The sequence below is a fragment of the Lithobates pipiens genome, unplaced genomic scaffold (genome assembly GCF_037356315.1).
Source record: "Lithobates pipiens isolate NorthernLeopardFrog02 unplaced genomic scaffold, aLitPip1_a1.2 Scaffold_18, whole genome shotgun sequence".
NCBI classification, from domain to species: domain Eukaryota; kingdom Metazoa; phylum Chordata; class Amphibia; order Anura; family Ranidae; genus Lithobates; species Lithobates pipiens.
The window spans coordinates 534,987,517-535,005,843 of NW_027507758.1; positions in this window are offsets into that span (position 1 = coordinate 534,987,517).

Genomic DNA, 18,327 nt, shown 5'->3' on the forward strand with positions numbered 1-18,327 from the left:
TCGCAGTGCATTGTGGGCCGTGCGCGCCACACGAATTTTGACGCGAACGGACCAAGAGTTCGGATTTCGCCGAACGGACGAACAGCCAATGTTCGAGTCGAACGTACGTTCGACTCGAACACGAAGCTCATCCCTAGTAGGCACCCTCCCTTGCTTGCTCCCAGTATGGACCATGGACTATGGGCTTGGAGATTTGTATTTGTGGATAGAGCAATACACATGACTGAAACTAGCGTGCACTGCTCCCTTCAAATAAACAGAGGTGAGGAGTAAAAGGACAAGAATGATAGCATTTAGTATCACTTAAACTGTGACCAGAGACCACTTAACAGTGTACCAATGTGTCCTCAATGAAGTGCACAAGATCCCCAAGGAGGAGGGGCCCACTGTGCACTGACTGTATACATTGGGCATTTGATTTGGGAAGTTAACCTCATCAGCACTGCTTCAAACAGCTGAGCGGGTATGTTATTTCTACTGTTAAAACTCTGTAAGGCATGAGTGCTCGACCTGTGGCCCTCCAGCTGTTGTAGAACTACAAGTCCTATAAGGCATCGCAAGGCTGACAGTTACAAGCATGATTCCCAAAGGCAGAGGCATTATGGGACTTGTAGCTCCACAACAGCTGGAGTGCCACCGGTTGAGCACCCTTGCTGTAAGGTCTTGCAAGGAAAGTTACATACATAAAGGAAGAAGTGTTTGTGTTCAACTGTGTTCCAGCAGTCCTAATACTTTGCAGGAGCACTGCTAGTGACATCACACTGTGGTTTTCCTAAGTTTTCCCTTAGTGCTCTGTCTTCCCCTTCTCACCTATTGTAAAGCATGTAGCTGGGAAAATTTCACTTTCTTTTTCATGAGTAAGTTAGACTGATTTATAATCTTCCTAGATTAGTTGATGATTGAGGAAACCAGATCTGCTTGCCTGCATACCCAGCCCAATCTCCATAGTCACCCTTTGAACTGAAGTAGGTTCTGCCATTTACATCTGCAGCTCAAGGAAGATAAACAAAAACTTTGCTGCACCCACCCCCATACGTACGGCCTGACAATACACCGAACAGGTACTCAGACATTATGTACACACCAGTCACTACGAACCATTTCAAATAATAAAACGTATTTGAAAAAACCTAGCAAATACGCAATAATATTATGCAGTATAATAGTCTGAAAGCTGGGGGCACAAGTGTTTACTGGGTGCAAATCAATGACTAGAACTGAAGCTCCTAGCATACGACCAGTCACATGAGTGGCGTTCTAAGCACGTGAAACATGCGCCCCTTTACAGGCATACTATAGACATCCCCCGTATGAAATTTAAAGGAATATTACACTTTTATTGTTTCACTTTGAGCATTATTAAAATCACTGCTCCTGAAAAAAAGTCAGTTTTTAAAACTTTTTTTTGCATTGATATATGTCCCCTGGGGCAGGACCCAGGTCCCCAAACACTTTTTAGGACAATAACTTGCATATTAGCCTTTAAAATTAGCACTTTAGATTTTGAACGTTCGAGTCCCATAGACTTTAATAGGGTGAAGCTACACTTAGCTATAGTCCCCTAACACTAGTATAGGCGACAATTACAGTACCTTGATTTTGATACAATTGGTTGATTTGTGTGATACACAAGATACAATGTCCAGTATATAATCAGTCCAAAAAGTGAAAATGTCCTTCACATGCGATATCACATGTGGAGTAGTAGAATGTGTTTTTGAGTTGTAATTCTAAGTATGCTGTGGGTAGAAATATCCTATTAAATTGACAAATTTACAAAAACTTGTGGCAAATAATGAAGTCTTCAAAAGACTCACTGATGTCTCTTAGAGAATACCTTTGTGTGTTTGCTTAGAATATGGTAATTTTGTGGGTGTTTTCACTGTCCTGGTGCTCCAGTGTCTCCAAAAATGTTATAGGGAGTCAGGAAATTAGATAGTTACATAGTTAATCTGGTTGAAAAAGACACAAGCCTATCCAGCTCAACCAACAGAGAAAAAAAATAGAAAACCTCTATATACACTATCCAATAGCCATGGTTGATCCAGAGGATGGCAAAACAAACATCAAAGCATGAAGCATGATCCAAGTTTCTCCAGCAGGGGAAAAAATTATTTCTTCTCCCCCATAGAGGCAACTGGATATTCTCTGGATCAACTTTACCTATAAACATTAATATCCAGTTATATTATGTGCATTTAGGAAAGAATCCAGACCTTTATTCAAACAATCTACAGGGAGTCTATTCCACATTTTTACATCTCTTACTGTGAAGAAGTCTTTCTGTATTTGGAGATTAAATCTGTTTTCCTCCAGACATAAAGAGTTTCCACTTGCCCTCTGTGATGACCTTAATGTGAATAACCCTACACCAAGTTCATTATATGGACCACTTACTGTAGGTCTTTTTAAATGTTGATCATATCCCTCTTCTAAAGAGAGAATAAACTCAGTTCAGCTAATCTTTCCTCATAGCTGAGCTCCTCAGTGCCTCTTGTCAAATTGGTTGCCCTTCTCTGCAATTTCTCTAGTTTCCCAATATCCTTTTTGTGAACTGGTGCCCAAGGAAGGATTTTGCTTGCTTTGCATGCCATTAATAAGCTTCTGAAAGGAAAGAAAGAAAGAAAGAAAGAAAGAAAGAAAGAAAGAAAGAAAGAAAGAAAGAAAGAAAGAAAGAAAAGAAAAGAAAACCAGATTCTTCTCCACTATTGATTCCCACAGTTGTACTTCACCTTGTATTTATGATGCATGCAAATTCTTAGCCCCAGAACTTTACATTTTTTCAACATTAACCACTTGGGATCCGCGCTATTGCCAAATGACAGCATTAGCGCGGACCTACTTTTCCGGGACTACGTCTATTGACGTAGTCCCGTGCACGAGCGGCCTGCGCGCCCCCTGAGGGGCGCGCGCGGCGCGCTCTGTGATCGGCGAGTCCATGAGACTCGCCTGATCACCGATCCGTGCAAGGGGTCGATCCCGATCCCTTATCACGTGATCAGCTGTCAGCCAATGACAGCTGATCAGGTGATATAACGGAGCCGGTAATCGGCTAGTATTCCTCCTCGCGATGACAGCGCGAGGAGAAAAAAAAAACCCCGATCACCGGCGGCCGTGATCGGGACATCAGTCCCGATCACGGCCAGCAATGCAAGCGCCCACATGCCCCCTGCCAGTGCCCACCTGCCCCCTGCAGTGCCACCCTAATAAAAAGTAAGTGCCCCCCGTCAGTGCCACCCAGCAGTGCCCATAGTGCCACCCAGCAGTGCCCACAGTGCCACCCAGCAGTGCCCACAGTGCCACCCAGCAGTGCCACCCACAGTGCCACCCACAGTGCCCACAATCTGCCTCAAAGGTGCTGCACCCCAGTGCCGCCCATCAGTGCCCAGCAGTGCCGCCCATCAGTGCCCAGCAGTGCCACCTATCAGAGCCACCTATCAGTGCCACCTATCAGTGCCCATCAGTCCCATCTATCAGTGGTACCTATCAGTGCCCATCCGTGCCACCCATCCGTGCCACCCATCCGTGCCACCCATCCGTGCCATCTTATCTGTGCCCATCTTTGCCCATCAGTGCCGCCTTATCTGTGCCCATCGGTGCCACCTTATCTGTGCCTATTAGTGCCGCCTTAACTATGCCTATCAGTGCCCACCAGTGCAGCCTATCAGTGCCCACCAATGCAGCCTATCAGTGCCCACCAATGCAGCCCATCAGTGCCCACCAATGCAGCCTATCAGTGCCGCCTAATCAGCGCACTTCAATGAAGGAGAAAAATGACCCGTTTGCAAAATTTTAGAACAAACTATTAAAACATGATTTTTTTTTTTTGCATCTTTTTTTGTTTGTTTAGCAAAAAATAAAACTCCGAGCTGTAACTAAATACCACCAAAAGAAAGCTCTATTTGTGGGAAAAAAATGATAAAAATTTCATTTGGGTACAGTGTTGTATGCCCGCGCAATTGTCATTCAAAGTGCATCAGCGCTGAAAGCTGAAAATTGGTCTGGGACTGAGGGGGGTTTAAGTGCCCAGTAAGCAAGTGGTTAAACTTAGACATGTGCAAAAGGAAAAAATTTGTTTAGTTTTGTTTCGTTTTAATTCGTTAATTCATTAATTTCGTTTAGTTATATTCGTTAACTTCCTTAAATTCGTTTTCGGATTTCGTTTAGTTTTCTACCGAATTCGAAAAATCGGCCACATTCGAAAATATTTCAACTAAATTCGAAAATATTTCTACCGGATTCGAAATGATTTCAACATGATTCAACATTATTTCAACCACATTCGAAAATATTTTGTGACCCGACTTTAGGGCCATGTATCTCAGAGTCACTTGGTACTAGAAACTCTAAATTTGGATATGTTGTAGTGCTAGTACTATTGTGTTTGCATACCAAATTTGGGGTTTCTAGCTATAAGTGACCCCGAGATCTGTGGCCCCAAAATCGGGTCGCAAAATGTTATTCTCTGCTCTAATAACTAATATAATTTTGCGACCCGATTTTGGGGCCCCATATCTCGGGGTCACTTATAGCTAGAAACCCCAAATTTGGTATGCAAACACAATAATACTAGCACTACAACATATCCAAACTTGAAGTTTCTAGCACCAAGTGACCCCGAGATACATGGCCCTAAATTCGGGTCACAAAATATTTTCGAATGTGGTTGAAATAATGTCCAATGCAGTTGAAATATTTTCGAATGCAGTTGAAATAATTTTGAATGCGGTTGAAATAATTTCGAATCATGTCGAATTCATTCGTTATATTTCTTTCGTATTCGTTGTAATTTGTTATTTTTTTATTCGGACATTCGGATGCATCCGAATGTCCGAAAGATGCAAAATTCGGCCGAATTTCGATTCGTTACGAAACGAATTGCACAAGCCTAGTTAAACTTAATTTTCCACACAGTTGCCAAATTAAACAGTGCATTGAGGTCGGCTTGTAAATTGGAGACATCTTGTAAGGACATTATTCCACTGCATAGCTTGGTGTTATCTGCAGATCCTGAAATTGTTCTTTTAATCCCAGACCCTATATAATTTATAAATATACTAAAAAACCAAGGTCCCAACACTGAACCTTGGGGTACACTACTAATAACCTTAAACCATTCAGAATATGAATCATTAGCCACTATGCTCTGAATACAGTATTTTAGCAAGTTTTCTATCCATTTACAAACTGATTTTTTTTGTGTGGGGAACTGTGACAAACGCTTTTGCAAAAGCCAACTATACTATGTCCACAACCACTCCTTTGTCTAAGGTTTTGCTCACCTCCTCATAAAAAGAATTCCAATTTGTTTGACAACTTTTGTCTTTCAGGAATCCATGTTGGCTATTGCTTAAAGCGTTTATTAACCCAACAAAAATAAATAAATGGATCCTGCTCCTTTAAAGCGTGTTATATGACACAGCCCTTGTCCTGTGTCATTTGGCCCCCTGTAACACCTAAAAAACCTGGCTGATCCTGCCAGTTTCTCCCCACCCCTCTGTAAACTGACCACAGTTTATCATTCACCCCTCCCCCCTCTCTGTCTGAGTTCGAGCCACCATTCTCCCTCCTGCTGCTCTCATAACACTAACCTGTATGCACCATCAGCACTGCCTCCTATTACAGTGTCTCCCTCTGTGAGTGATTTATAATTAAAAATGCTGTAAATACCTAATTTAAGAACCGAGATTGTGATCACATGACCAGCCAGCTCTCTCCTCCTCTCCTCCTCCCCTCCAGACTGACATCAGCAGAGGAATCTCAGCCCCGCCCACTGCATCTCTCAGAGGAGAAAAGGAAATGCTGGCCAGTCATGTGTTGGTCTATCACAGAAAATCCCAATAATATACATTTATGTTTTTGGTTGCAACATGACTAAATGTGGAAAATGTCAAGGGGTATGAATACTTTTTTAAGGCACTGTATATGTTAAACTAAAAAGTCTCACACATGTGATATCGCCATACGCCATATAAAATGAGTAGCAGAATGTGTTTTGGGGTGTAATTCTAAGTATGCTTATGATGTGTTTTAGAAATATCCTAATTCATTGACAACTTTGTGTAAAATTATACATTTTAATTTTCTTTCTTCATTTTCCAAAAACTTGTGGACAAAAAAAATTACATTTCCAAAAGACACATTATGGCCTTTAGAAAATTCCTGTGTTTGCTTTGCAAAATAGACTAATTTTATGGGTGTTTCCAATTTATGTGTAATTTATACTCCTTCAGTCCATAATGAATGCAGCTGCCAGACTCATCCACCTTACAAACCGCAAAGTGTCTGCTACCCCTCTCTGCCAATTCCTCCATTGGCTGCCACTTGCCCAACAAATTAAATTCATAATACTAACACTTACTTACAAAGCCATCCACAATTCTGCCTCCAGCTACATCACTAGACTAGTCTCAAAATACCAACCTAATCGCCCACTTCATTCCTCCCAAGACCTCCTGCTCTCTAACTCCCTCATCACCTCCTTCCATATCCGCCTCCAGGACTTCTCCCGAGCCTCGCCCATCCTCTGGAATTCACTACCCCAATCTGTCAGAATGTCTCAAAATTTATCCACTTTTAAGCGATCCCTGAAAACTTTCCTCTTCAAAGAAGCCTACCCTGCCTCCATTTAACAACTGCACTATTTGCTCCATGAGCTCATCCTCCACAGCTATTACCCTTTTGTATAAATTGACCCTCCCTCCTAGGTTGTAAGCTCTAACGAGCAGGGCCCTCTGATTCCCCCTGTCTTCAATTGAATTGTATTGTAATGTCTGCCCTAATATTTTAAAGCTCTGCGTAAACTGTAGGCACTATATAAATCCTGTATAATAATAATAATAATAATAATACTCCTTGGATTTTTCACCATGCCTTTTGTTTAATACCTTGGACTGTCTACTTTGCAAAAAAAGGGTAATTTTGGGGGTATTTGTACTGCCCTGGCATTTTAGGGCCTCAAGTTGCTCTATGAATTAGCACTTTGCACTCTAATGTTTTACATTATATGATTTAAAAGGTTGCACTAGCTTATTTTGTGTACTGTATGTTATTTATGATTTCCTATTTCAGTTGGTAACACAACAAGTATAGGTTTCACTAGCACCCCACATTTCTCTTTTTCTTAACCCGATACACTGACAGTGTGCAGAAGACCTGCTTTGCATCAGCGATCTGCTGATCGCTGGTGCAAAACTTTCCAGGCTCCTGCAACAAAAAATAATAAATGCACATTTTTATACCTGCAACAAATATGCATTTATAATTTCTTTTGAAAAGGGGAACTTATCCTTTAAAGTGGTTGTAACCCTCAGTTATGAAATCTTAACAAAGCATATACAGTATATCTGTAGTGTTTACTTATCTCTCTCCAAAGCTCTAAGTGTCATTTCTCTCTGGTGCTTCATTCCTCTGTTATCAGCATGAGTCACTTCTGAGAAATTTTCCCACCACATGAGATTTTGTGATGGGGAAGGAGCTCAGCACAACAGCTTGTCTATTCAGAACACAGCTCTTTATTCTTCCTTTGCTCCTGTTTGCTGTGTGGAGGGGATGTGTGCCTTTCCTCCAATCAGCTCTCACACATTGTAACTGCGGCTCTCTGCCAACTCCTCTGTGATACTCACAGATAGAGAAGGTTTTAAACACAATTCTGCCCTTTTGAACCTCTTCGAAGAGGTGTAAGGAAGAGAAGACTGCAGATAAACAAGTAAAACCTATGTATGAGAGATTTGTTTCATTTCTGTGTATCACTTGAGGCCAGTCACTTTACTGGGTATATGAGAGGGTTTACAACCACTTTAAGAATGCATACTTTAATAGAATTTTCCGGGAATGAGGTGCATCTTATGATCTTGCACACAGATCCACTGCATTTAGAAAACAGTCCTGCTAGGCATAGGACGGGTCTCTACTGACCCCTCTCCTATATACTGCTGACGGCATCCTCTGCCCCAGTCTTATACTAATGAGCAGGACCCTCAGATTCCTCCTGCAATGAATTGTATTGTAACTGTATTATCTGCCCTTATGTTGTAAAGTGCTGAGTGAACTGTTGGCGTTATTTAAAGCGAAGGTCCACTCTAAAGTGGACCTTCCGCTCATTGGAACCCTCCCCCCTCCGGCACCACAATTGGCACCTTTCAGGGGGGAGGGGGGTGCAGGTACCTGTACAGTACAGGTATCTGCACCCACTTCCGGCGTACATTCTGCAGAAGGTACGCCCCTTTCCACAGAATCTACACCCCTTTCCGAAGGTCCCCCGCTGCCTGCTGGGAAACACACGGATCCCAGAGACAGCGGGACCATCCTTATTGCACAGCGCAACTCGCGCATGCGCAGTAGGGAACCGGGAAATGAAGCCGAAAGGCTCCACTTCCTGATTCCCATACCCAAATGGCGGCGGCAGCACCCGAGAGACGATCAAGAGATCGGCTTCGGGTGCCGACATGGCGGGCGCGCTGGGCGGGTAAGTGTCATTATTTTAAAAGTCCGCAGCTGCAGTATTTGTAGCTGCTGGCTTTAAAAAAAAAAAAAATTGACGGACTCCCGCTTTAAATCCCGAATAAAAATAATAATAATTGTAGGGGTGACTTGGAAATTCTATTTACAGCCAATGATAAATCAAGGTAACTGGCCTTCAATAAGTGATTGTTTTGCTGCTGACAGTTTTCATTAAGAAAGGACCTTGTTTAGTAAAACCTAAAAAAGTCATTACTAAATTTGGTGACAAAAATAAGATCAGGAACCATGGAAACGTCTTTATTGGCTGCTATGGCTGCGTCTGCCTTTAGTTATAACTTGAATCTTTGATGGGCAGACAGAGTAAATGCCGTTTGGAAATTAATACTTAAACCTAGGCGTGTGATAGGTGGATTTACTGGCATAGTGAAAGGGGCAACCATGCAAGTTCTGTATTCGATTTCCTTTACAGTAACAGATACCTGGTCGTAAATAGCTCAGTTGAAGGGAAAGGCCAATATACATCTCTGCTAGACTGGTTAGCAGAAAAGACTCTAAGCCCTTGTACACACGGTCGGAGATTCCGACGGAATGTGTCCTATAGGACCATTTGTCGGATAATCCGACTGTGTGTGGTCTCCATCGGACTGTTTCCGTCGGAATATCCGACGGACCAATTTTTCCAACTTGTCCGTAAAATTTTCCGACAAAATGCTCCGATCAGACATACTCCGATCATGTGTAGCCTACTCCGACGGACAAAGTGCCACGCATGCTCAGATCAAATTCCTAGACCAAAGCTATTGGTTACTAGCCTGAACGTAGTCCCGTCGTAACGAAATAACGTCATCACGTTATGTACAATCGGATTTTCCGACAACTTTGTCCGACCGTGTCACCTCTTTCGGAATTACTCCGACGGATTTGGTTGTCGGAATCTCCGACCGTGTGTACAAGGGCTAAAACTTCAGCATATATCTTAACTCATGAAATCATAATAGCACAGCCTGGTGTTGAGTCGGACACTCTGAGCTGCTTGCTCTCATTTTGGACTGATAATTAACCAGCTGTTGGCAACTACTAATTTACAGGTGCAGGAATTGGGATGTCATGTGATAATACAAGATTTGGGGCTGATATGAGGTCTGAAGGTGCAGAAATTGGGATTCTTTTTTTATTTTTATTTTTTTACACTATGATTTCTTATTACATTTGTGATCAATGTAAATTAAATCATTTCTATTTGTGTTTGGCATCCATTCATGATGTCATTGTTTACTATTGTGTTTGCTGCGATTGCTGTTTTTGGCCCTGTATCATATGATCACTGTGACCAGTCACAAAGATCATAGTAGTAGGCAATAGCATCATGAATGAAAGCCATTGTTTAATACTGGACATGTTATCGTTGTGATTGGTCATAGTGATCACATGGTGCCAATCACAGCGGCCTGGTACTCCGATCACAGTGCTGAAGCACCCCTGGAGGCTCGTATGAGGTGCTATTCTGGGAGCACATATGGGTACATCCCCCCAGAATGACACCTGTCCTTTTATATACAGTGCCAGGCGGGAAGTGGTTAACCAATTCCTCCCCGGAAGATGTGGTTTCTCAATGACCATGCCATTTTTTGCGATTCGCCACTGCATTGTTTTAACTTACAATTGCACGGTCGTGCAATGCTGTCACCAAACAAAATTGACATCTTTTTTTTCCCCACAAATAGAGCTTTCTTTTAGTGGTATTTGATCATCTCTGCAGTTTTTATTTTTTGTGCTATAAACAAAAAAAAGAGCGACAATTTAGAAAAAAACACAACATTTTGCACTTTTTGCTATAATAAATATCTCCAATTTTTTTTAAAAAAGCTAATTTTTTCCTCAGTTTAGGCCGATATGTATTCGTCTACATATTTTTGGTACTAAAAATCACAAAAAGCGTATATTGATTTGTTTGTGCAAAAGTTATAGAGTCGACAAAATAGGGGATAGAGTTATGGCATTTTTATTATTATTTTTTTAACTAGTAATGCCGGGACTGCGACATTATTGTGGACACATCAGACATTTTTGACACATTTTTTAAACCATTGACAATTATGCAGCGATCAGTGCTATAAAAATGCAATGATTACTGTGTAAACGTCACTGGCAGGGAAGGGGTTAACACCAGGGGGCACTCAAGGGGTTAACTGTGTTCCCTAGGTGTGTTCTAACTGTGGCGTTAAGGGACTGACTATAGGATATGACAGATCGTAGTTCCTAGCTATTAGGCTGCTTTCACACTGGGGCGGTATTCAGGCGTTACAGCGCTAAAAATAGCGCCTGTGTAACGCCTGAAAAAAAACGGCCCCTTTAACTCCAGTGTGAAAGCCGGAGGGCTTTCACACTGGAGCGATGCGCTGGCAGGACGGTGAAAAAAGTCCTGCTAGCTGCATCTTTGCAGCGGTGAAGGAGCGGTGTATTCACCGCTCCTATACCGCTCCTACCCATTGAAATCAATGGGACACCACGGCAATACCGCCGGCAAAGTCCTGATTCAGAAATCGAATTACTCAGCGATCTACCTTGATTTTCTTGTGTGGGTGTGTTACCGACCTCAAAATGTGAATTAAGAGAGCCGATGATTGTAGACGCGATGAGATAAGGTGATCAGCTTGGCGTGGACTGCAAAGAATCACACAAACAGCATGAGATATGACCACTGACTTTATGGCTGGAAGTAGTTTAATTTTTACATAACAATACATCTTTTACATTTTTATAATCACATGTTTATAACCATTAACAATATATATAATACCGATTTTAACTAAAGTATTTTAAAACGTAGTTACAACAATGAACATTACTAAATTTAATAACATATATATCCCTGTTATTCAGTGTTATAGATAATTATCTTTATCTCTCTGGTACACTTTAAGTGTGCAATAATCATACTGGCAATGCATTGCTTTAATACAAATATTTTCATGGTAGTACTCTTTTTTAACCACTAGATGGTGCACATTGCATGTCTGTATGATGCAATACATAAGCTTTACATACAATAGGTTTTTTTCTATATTAAATAACAGAAAACATGTGCTTCTATAAATCTATGCAATTTTCAATAAATCAGGTTTAAATATACCTATTTAGAACGGTTTAGTGTTTATCATAGACATTTGTTCTGACTAATGCAGTATTTTCATGTTCTTATGCACTTTTCACTTGTTTCTGACACATGCTATTCTAAACTTCTAATTACAGCAAAACTATAGCATAAAATCTGCTGAGACTTTTTCTGCATCTGCTCAAGATGTTTAGGAATCTTTCTATCACAGGTTAATACAGATTAGGAACAATTTAGAGTACATACCTGCAAAGAATCACACAAACAGCATGAGATATGACCACTGACTTTATGGCTGGAAGTAGTTTAATTTCCAGTAACATGGTGTGTGGCCTTATATAGACTCTGTTTGTGTACCTTCTCTGCCATCTACTGGTTATTAATAGAATAGAAGGGACATATTTAGAATTAAAAACAAAAAATGAATATGTACTTTGCTTTGGGGTGTCTGTTTTGTGACCATATAAACCCCAGTCCGTCACACTCTCCCCTCCTTCAGTTAATGGCTCCCGACATTAAACTCAATTGGTATCTGAACACTATTTAGTGATTTAAGTAACCCAAATAGGTACTTGTTGCCACCAAGGAGCTACATTAACTACCCGGCATGTCATGGGAGTAGCTAGCATTGTAGGAGTTTGTATGGTGTGAACCTGACTTGGTCTGTATCTTGGCTGACCTAGTGTGTCATATGTAAAGATCTCTTTAGGCTTAACTTGTCTGGTAGATCTTCTGACAGGAGTTGAGTCTTCTCCATCAACATCATTCTCCATTTGCATATCTTGGTTCACAGGTAAGTCTTGACTTAATGAGGGTAATTCTGCAGTGTCTAGTCCCACCATATCTGTAGCCCAGATTTGGTCGCCAACTACTGTTCCATCATTTTGTTCTTGTTCAAGATTGGGTGTGGTAGTTGTAGGATAGAACTCCTCAGCAGAAACTCTTAATGGGATTTTCTCTACGTTTTGAGAGTTTGGTTGAGACACAATACAATCATGACTTTCTGTAGTCTCTGGTATATAAGGATAATACCATCTTTCTTCATCTGAACATTCCTCCTCCTGGTCCAGATCCATTCTGGTATCCTTTCTGTTACTTGATTGTCTTTGTTACATCGGTACTCTTGGAATGTGTCCTTCAATTGGTAGGTCATTTACTGGTAGTAAAAGATTTCTGTGCAGTACTCGAATAGTCTTTTTACCACTTTCAGGCTGAATTTTGTACACAGGCCCATCTTTGATTCTTTCTACCACTTTGTGTACTGATTCTTCCCAGTATGAACGAAGTTTACCAGGTCCTCCTCTTTCAGAGAGATTTCGTACTAAGACCCGATCACCCGGTTGAAGAGGTGCTCCTTTTATCTTTTTGTCATAGTACTTCTTCCCTTTAGCAGATGATTTTTTGCTATTCTCGGATGCGATTTTGTAAGCTTCTTGCATTCTAGATGCCCATTTCTGAGTAAATGTTGGTTGACTTTCTGATTCCTTTTCCAAATTTAGGTTGAGCATTAGGTCAATTGGCAAACGAGGAGATCTTCCATACAATAGAAAGAATGGCGAGTATCCTGTGGCTTCATGCCTGGTGCAATTGTATGCATGAACCATATGTGTAAGATGTTCTTTCCAATCTGACTTTTTCTCTTCCTCTAAGGTGCGAAGCATCTGTAACAAAGTACGGTTCAGTCTCTCCACTGGGTTACCCTGTGGATGGTATGGAGTAGTTCTTGAATGAGAAATCCCTGCCAATCGTTGCAATGTCTGAAATAAGTTGTTTTCAAATTCTCTTCCTTGGTCATGGTGGAGTTTCTCTGGATAGCCAAAACGTGGTATGAAATCTTGAAAGATCTTTTCTGCCGCCGTTTTTCCAGATTTGTTCTTAGTTGGATACGCTTGTGCAAAGCGTGTGAAATGGTCAACTATTACAAGTATATACTCATATCCTCCTTTGCTTTTCTCTAAGTGAAGATAATCAATGGATACTAACTCCAAAGGTGAACTGGTAGTAATCGAACCCATAGGTGCTCTTTCGGTGATATTTAGGCGCTTTCGTTTGATGCAGCTGCACTTCTTCAGCACATATTCATCAATGTCTCTTTGCATAAATGGCCAGTAAAATCGTTCACGTGCTGGGTGGGTTACCTTGTCAGTACCAATGTGACCCATGTCATCATGAAGATTTCTTAAGACCAATGGTTTTAACTTTTCTGGTAGAACTAGCTGTTTTCGGGTTCCAGAATGTTGGTAGAGGATTCCTTCATCGACTCTGAGTTTATTCCATTCATGTATCAAACGTCTTGTTTTGCTGGTCATACTCTCCTTTTCTTTGTGGTTTGGAATCCAGTCGTTCTCCTTAAGCCAGACCACTTCTCTAATGTTGGTATCGTCTTGTTGTAATGCTCTGATATTCTCCTGAGTCATTGGGCAGATTGTCTGTCCTTTCAGCAATTCTTCGGCCACATCACTTTCTGAGTGAAGAGTCAATGAAGCCACCCATAATGCCTCTTCTTCGTCAACAGCTTTGCTCCCTTGCCACATAGCTGACACAACCTCAGATGGTACAAGCTCTGTGTACTCACTCAGATTCTTCGTGAGTTCCACCGGAAATCGTGACAGTGTATCTGCGTCTGCATTCTGTTTACCTGGCCTGTACTTGATATCGAAGTGGAAATCAGCCAACTCGCCAACCCAGCGATGACCCACAGCATTCAGTCTGGCAGTACTCAATACATATGTCAATGGGTTGTTGTCTGTGTAAACGGTGAATGTTGGAGCGTAGTACAAGTAATCTCTGAATTTGTCACAGACTGCCCACTTGAGAGCTAAAAACTCAAGTTTACCAGAGTGAAGATGGTAATTGCGCTCTGCTGGAGTCAATGTTCTGGAGCCAAACCCAATAACACGAAGTTTTTCTCCTTGTCGTTGGTATAGTACAGCACCTAGGCCTTCATTGGAAGCATCAGTGTGTAAGACGAAGGGTAAGTCAAAATCAGGGTATGCTAGAATTGGTGGATTGGTTAGCATGTCCACCAGTCTGGATACTACAGCTTGATGTTTGGGTGTCCATTGAATCAGTGTTTTAGATGGCACTTGTGCTTTGTTCCCGTTTTTCTTTGTAGATTCCCTCCGATTGTTTTTGGGGATGGATGTAGCAGATTCTTTCTCAGTGTTCTGCAAAAGTTCATACAGTGGTTTAGCAAGTCGAGAGAATTCTTGAATGAAGGACCTGTAGTAGCTCAGGAATCCTAACAAAGATCTGACTCCTCCCACTGTTTTTGGTTCTTTCCTTTTCAAATGTAATACCGCTTCAAGATCTTTTGGGTCAATTTTTATGCCTTCTTCTGACACCATTCGTCCAAGGTATCGAATCTGTCGTTTAAAGAGTTCACACTTCTTCGGTCTAAGTTTGATACCATGCTCACGCATTCGACTAAGCACTTGCCTAATATCATTGACATGCTCCTGAAAAGTTTTGGAGTAGCAAAGTACGTCATCCAAGTATGGAGAACAACATTTGTCTCTGATGCCCTCTAATACATTCTCCATGCATCTCTGAAAAGCTGCTGGGGCATTCGTTAATCCAAATGGAATACGGTTCCACTCCAGGAGTCCCCAGGGGGTGCTGAAAGCCGTCAGATGTCTGGAGTCTTCATGCACAAAGCCTTGATGATACGCACTACCCTGGTCCAGGATTGAGAACCACGTAAATCCTCCTAAGCTATCCAGCAGATCTTGTATTCTGGGTAGTGGATGTCTATCTGGGATAGTCTTTCGGTTTAACTCCCTAAAGTCAACACATAGTCGTAGGCTACTGTCCTTCTTTCGAACACAAACAACTGGTGATGAGTATGCGGAAGAAGATTTTGTTACCCAACCTCGGTCAAGAAGGTTTTGGATATATTCTTTCACTTCTTTGTATAGGGGTTTCGGTATCGAATTGTAGCGTTTCTGGACAGGAGTTTCCTCTTTCAGATTTATCCTCAGTTTCAAGTTAGGGATGCATCCTATGTCTCCCTCATCTCGAGCAAAGACATCTGATTCATCATGTAACATTTGTCTCGCTATCTCCTGTTCTTCTTCTGAGAGATCTTCCAAATTGACAGGTGGGTGCCACTTAACAGATTTGTTAGTGGGTAGCTGATTTCCAGTGTCCACTTGATTCAACTGGTTTACATGAAACACCCTTTTCTTCTGGTCAATTCCCTTTCCATCGTCTTTGTTTGGAGACAATGGTAGAATCTCAGCTGCTGGAGAAATGGTACCCAATACTGTTCTGGGCGGAAGGTAGATGTCATGTTGAGCACGGTTCAGTATAGGTATCTTCACCAGTTTAGAGAACCCATTTGGCACATCTACCACTGAAGGAAATAGTTCAAGTCCTTCCTCGACTGGATATTCGGGAAGTGGTTCAAATGGCATGATTCCTCCTTTCGGCCACGCTCTAATTCTGCATTTGACTTCACAGAGCTCGCCTCCTTTAATCTGGAGTCCCTTCTTCCCCACTTTGACCATACGACTATCGAATATTTCTCCTGGGTCAGTTGCTTGACTGACAGCATTGACAATGTTATTCGCTACACTCTGTCTTACTTTCATAGCTTCACTCAGCAAGATAGTCAGGTTTTGGGTGCTGTTTGGTCGGTCACGGTTTTCTCTGATCAATTCTTCGATAACATTAAACCCAAGAATTGGATTGTCATTACAGCAGTCACTCACCAGCATTGGCACATAAATGGCTGAGTTTCCATGTCCACTACTTTCGAATTCTAGGCAGACTTCAATCCACCCGATGAATGGAATGATAGAACCATTTGCAGCTGTAATGGATAAGTTGTCATCACAAAGTAAATCTTGTATGTGCCTAATGGAGACGCTGGGTAGAAACTTTTCTAACCATGCCTTCCCGACAATGCTGACCTGAACTCCTGTATCCATCAACATGTCAACCGGAACACCATTCATCCGACATGACAGTAGGCATTTTCCTCCAATTAATTGTGCTATGTGTTGTTTGGAGAATCCATTCTCTTTTGAGAGTGTTCTAGTTGACCGGTGGGTGGATACCCTGTTTACCTTAGCATGGGACAGATCATTTGAGGTGGTCACTGGTTGTCCCTTTCCCAGTGACCGTCTGTCGTTTCCCGACTGCCTTCTTTTCTTCAAGCAATCAACCGCTCTGTGTCCTGTCCAACCACAGTAGAAACAATGGTAGCAGTTCTGACTCTCTCGTTTAATGCAATCATCACACCTGGGCTTGCAGTGAGTTGTATCTGGAACTTGAACATTGGTTAGTGGCTTAGTCATTTGGTTTCCAACAATAGGAGTTAGCTTCATCATCTTTTCCAGGTTCTTTGTGAGAGCAGAGACCTGTGTTGTTAGTTCCATTAATGCAGTGTGATTTGCTTTAACATCTCCCTCAACTCTCTTTTGGAAGGTGTCTTTTTCACTATTACCTGGTGTCTGTGATGAATGAACAGTAATAGGTTTATGTTTAGGAGCACTGTTTAAGCGTCTCTGCCTTTCTGTTTCCTCATCAACTGATCTGGTGACTTGCTCTATGATAAAGTCATCCGTTACTGTCAAATCAGACACATAAGGCTTGATATCTCGTCTAACATTAGAATTTTTCTCATTTAGTCCCTGATAGAGTGTATGAAGGAATATGCCTTGCACCAGTTTTTTGTCATAGCTAAGCTCTCGCCTATCATGTTGTGATGTGGACAGAACTTTTTGTTTTAACCCCACTAGCCTGTAAACAAATTGTTGTGCTGTTTCTCTTTCTTGCTGGGCAGCATTGCTAAGGTCCTGAAATAACTCATTACCACTTCGTTCTCTCATATGTGACTTCAAAAACCTTTTCAATTCAGCAACAGTAAGATCATCTTTGTCAGTCAACATATCTTTAAAATTACCAGGTTTGATTATTCTCAACACTGTGCGTATAATTTCAGATTCAGGGAATTTTTCTGTCAGACCCTCGTCAATTTGTCTGCACACGCTACTGTAACTCATGTCCGAACCATGATCTGAAATTACACCACCATGCATTTTAAATTCTCTACGTGGCAATAAAGCAACAACATCAGTTAATCTCACCACCTCCGATACCTGTTCAGTCCTTGCAGTCCCACTACTTATTTTTTTGCAGCGGTTGCAATGTCCACAGTTGGTGTACTTTCCTTGTTAAGTTTTAGTTCATTGATCTTGTCTTGGATGATGAGTAGGTAAGACATACCTTGATCTTCCAACTTTTCCAGCTGATCACTTCTCAAGTAGTCTTCAATAAATTCAACAAGTTCCATTTCGTTGGTACCAGTCACTGATGGAACGTCCACGTCTCTTTCATCTTCCAGCGTAATAGCGAGGCTATGCAGCTGTTCTTCATTAAGCAGATGAATTTGTTTCTGGATATCCCACATCAGCGCACGACGAGGAGACGCCATCCCTGTTGCAATCTGAAGACTTGCACTCACGAGGCAGACGACACTCACGACTCTCCTTGTAGCTCTGTAGCAGGCTCACGCTTGTCTCGCACTTCCTTTTCACTGGTAATCCAACGAATCCCGGACGAGCCCCCAAAATGTTACCGACCTCAAAATGTGAATTAAGAGAGCCGATGATTGTAGACGCGATGAGATAAGGTGATTAGCTTGGCGTGGACTGCAAAGAATCACACAAACAGCATGAGATATGACCACTGACTTTATGGCTGGAAGTAGTTTAATTTTTACATAACAATACATCTTTTACATT